Source organism: Sphaerodactylus townsendi, linkage group LG15 (genome assembly GCF_021028975.2).
Source record: "Sphaerodactylus townsendi isolate TG3544 linkage group LG15, MPM_Stown_v2.3, whole genome shotgun sequence".
Taxonomy (NCBI): domain Eukaryota; kingdom Metazoa; phylum Chordata; class Lepidosauria; order Squamata; family Sphaerodactylidae; genus Sphaerodactylus; species Sphaerodactylus townsendi.
In genome coordinates, this window is record NC_059439.1 from 17127505 (window position 1) to 17131348 (window position 3844).

The window sequence follows — 3844 nt, forward strand, 5'->3', positions numbered from 1 at the left end:
TGAATGGGGAGTAAATGAGTGTACTCAAGATCTGGGGAAATGCCTTGCCTTGAAAAGCCATCGATGTGTTCTCAGAGTCCTTGTGAGTTTTCCGACACCTCCCCCCACCCCCAGTAAGAGCAACCGCTCTCCCCCACCACAACCAAACAACTTTTTATGCACCAGGTCTTGAAGTCAGTGTATGGACCTGGGGGGAAGGAGGAGGGGGGGTGGGGGGGGAGATCCCCCCACTTGACTAAATGGTTGCAGCCTAAGGACATTTGACCTCATGTGTCCCCCTAGGCAGTACGCCCTTGCCTCCTTTGTGTGTTCTTTATTTCTTCCTTCACAAGTCGTTTGTCCCTTGTTTGAGGTTGAGAAGTATAGTTTACCATGGCCTGGTCAAGATGTACATGTGTACATGCAAAACACACACACACACTCACACAACAGTAATTGCAGCTTCTAAAAATTGCACAGTAACTTGTGCACTGTCCTGATGCTCTTTCTTTTCCAACCAACGTGGCTTATCACGCCTTGGAACAGTCAGGGAATCTTGCCAACCTTAAAAAAAGAGAGAGAGAGAGAGAAAACGATTTGCCCTTGAGGTCCACTAGGGAGAGAGTGTGTGATTTTTCTCCACTGTGTTCTCAACATTTAATTCGAATTTGCAAAACACCTTTAACTTTACGGACTTGAGGCCAACCTGTCTACACCTCTGTGAAATGATCAGCTGAAACTTCGGTGATTTCTTTTGTTCTCACCTGGGGCTATAAAACAATGTTTGGGGACAACTTTCTCCATTTATCGATTAAGAAAGACAGGAAAAAAATCTTATGAGTTTCTCAGTATTTTGCACATGCCTCCGCACCAAGGGGAGACAGCATTACGGGTCATGCTTCTTTCAATGTAAAAAAAAATCCGCAGTACAACTTTTAATTCAGGATGACTTTCAAGGGCAAAAAAAGGCAGTACGACTTTTTAATGCATTATGACTTTTCAAGAATTGTTCAATCCTGATATGTGCACATGCAAATGTTCCATTATTTCCAAGTCTGTGTGCCATTTTAGCCCGGGCAGCCTTAAACATAGACATGTTTAAAAAAAACCCATCCAGAAACTGTAGCTTTTTTTTTGATGGAAGAAGTGGTGTCAGAGGGAAAGAGGCATCTTACCAGATCTGTTCAGAATCCTACTCAAATGCCTGAGGTTTTGTAACACACAAAGCAAAAACTTCGGGGATCTCAGAAAGGTCCTGTTCAGTGTCAGCGATGTTGCCCTGTGCTTTAATCTTACATCTCCCGCATTTTGCTCTATACCACCCTCTGCTGCCTCACCTGCACAGGTGCCTGTCCGAGGTCAAGAAGGGACTGAAAATTCCACCTTACAGCTCCCTGTTCTTGCAAGCATGGTAACATTCACTTCTTGCAATAATCCCTCCAACATTCCTGTAACTACTACTCTTAAAGGGGAAAAAAGTTCCCTTTTCTTTGTATCTCCCCATTCCTCCATCCATACCCCATTACATTCCTCCCTCTCCATGCCCACTGTACTTGTCAACGCAGAGGATCCACTGGTTTGGGGAAGGAAGATGAGCAGGGTCCATTCTTCTGTGATTGGTTAAAAAGGGGGTTGGCTTTGATTCTCTGTTTTTTGGGGGGAGTGGGTGCATATGTGTGTATGCGTGTCTCGGGGCAGGCTGGGCTGCTCTGATTGGCCAAGGGGCTGGCCCAGGATCTCCACCCCGAAAACTCTGAAGCCAGCAAAGAAGGGATCCACCTCTGGGACACTGGACCATATAAAAAGGGAGTCTACAAATTTGACAGAGTCAGTAGGAAGTTTCTGCTGGGGTCTGGAGTGGAACTACATAAATCAGACCCTCCCTGTATGACTGGACTCTAAAGCAGAACCAAGGATACAAAGAGTCTTCATGTCTAATATTTAGACATGTTCAGCTTTGTGGATTCCCAGTTACTGCTTTTGATAGCAGCAACTGTTCTACTCACCAAAGGCCACTGCGGAAAAGACAGTAAGTACAGCAGCTTATGCGCTCAGGGGGCTGTGCGTGTGCTAGATATTGTTTTCCATAGTCAGTTTGAGAAGGGGAGGGGGGACCGACCTTCCCCCCCTTTCTTTTCCTGTCTCTTCCTGTCAAGTACAAAACCTGTTTTTGCTCAAGTCGTGGAAAATCCAGAGGTTGTCCGCCCGTTTCTGCAGGGAGCAAGTTATCACTTTAATGGCATTCTGGTGACACGCCCTCCCGTCTCGGGAAACGTAGATATAAGAGCAGGCAAAGAAAAGTGCCTCTTCGTAGATATGTTCCTGAGGACCCTGTTTAGAGAGAAAGGTCACAGATGTTTGTGACCCCTCTGAAGCTCCTGGCGTTGGCAGGAAGGTAGGAGGAGAAAGAAGGCAGCCGAGATGGACGAATTTGAGGATTTCTTTCGCCTTGCTCTATGGAGAAAATAAGTAACCTTGCAAAACCAAACTTAACCAGCTGCACAGAGCCCTGGGCGTGTTTCTCTGTCTCCCCCTCCCTCCTTCCTCTTTGCTAAGCATCTCCCTTGGGGCAAAGCAACAAGTTGGATCAATTAGAATTTTTGGAATGCTTTGCCAAGTTCAGAAAACGGGAGGGGGGGAACAGGAGTGGGCTGCGATTGGAAGGGAGCACGGAAGGGGAGAAGTTGCAGGTTGTGGAAAAGTCATTGTGTATTCTTGGAAAGTGGTGCTTGTGAGGAACAGTAGGGAGACCAGCCCATTTTCCCTGCCTTGTTGGAGAAGTCTGCAAAAACCATCAGGCAATTATTGGGGGGGTTGGGGTTTGGGGTTTGAAGCTTCAAGATGAGTCATAAGGAAAAATCTTTTAGCAACCAATAAAGCACAAAAGTCTAGACATCACTTCACGGACAAAGCCGGTTCGAATGATCAGGACTGGGAGGGATGGCTTTCTCGAGCAAGTCCAATGGCGACCTCCAGTGGCTGTAGGAGGACTCACCTGTGCCCTGCTGGACTGGCCAGAAGGTGACCAAAGGAGGGGTTTGTGGGGAGTGGCCCTGAAATGGGTCAATACTGATCAAAGGAGTCTTCGGGAGTCAGTGAATGAAAAGCACACATCCTCCCACTGAGGGTTGGGGTGGAAATAGAAGAAGTACCTTGTAGCAACAGCAGATAATTACGGGCCACGAAACGTTGTCTCCAGTTGTGGGATTCCTTCTGAGTTGTGCTACCACCTAGTGTTGGCTTTTCTGTTCTCCTGAAGCATTCCAAGCGGGAATCAAACAAGTGTTGTGACCTGCAAAATACTTGTAGTGATTGTTTTATCATGTTTTTTCTCGAGCAATAGCAGACTTTCCCCACTCTTTGCAAGAAGTAAAACGGCTGCCTGACAGCGTTATGGGAAAACTGACTTTTGCAACCCAGTGATTAAGGGGTTTTTTTACAAAAAGCCCAACGCCTGGAGAAATAGCTCTTTAAATGCAGCGCTCACCTTTTCCATTTTAAAACATTCACAGTGAAGGCGAATCCCTAAATCCTCCTAATTATCTGTCTTTGCTGTGTGTTTCCCTGTGATTGTTCTTCACTTCGGTGCGCTGCAATTCAATATCCTTGGTGCTTCTAGATCAGGGGTTCTCAACCTTCCTAATGCCGCGTCCCTTTAATACAGTTCCTCATGTTGTGGTGACCCCCAGCCTCAACATTTATGCATTTTACAGATGGACAACACTGATGCAGAGAGTCTTAGACGACCCCTGTGAAAGGGTCGTTCGACCCCCAAAGGGGTCCTGACCCCCAGGTTGAGAAGCACTGTACTAGATGCATGGCTTGGTGGACAAACTGGGACGGGATTTTCAGCTTTGGTGGGAGA

The 3844-nt window shown here is 46.7% G+C and overlaps 1 long non-coding RNA gene across 1 annotated transcript; it reads right to left on the reverse strand.

The window, feature by feature from the left end:
* Positions 1–935: 935 nt before the first annotated feature.
* On the reverse strand, positions 936–3568 carry LOC125443984. The gene is made up of 3 exons (XR_007246213.1): positions 3467–3568; positions 3132–3271; positions 936–2433 (listed from the first exon to the last, which is right to left on the reverse strand). It is a non-coding gene; the product is annotated as an uncharacterized LOC125443984 (long non-coding RNA).
* Between the last annotated feature and the right edge of the window lie 276 nt (positions 3569–3844).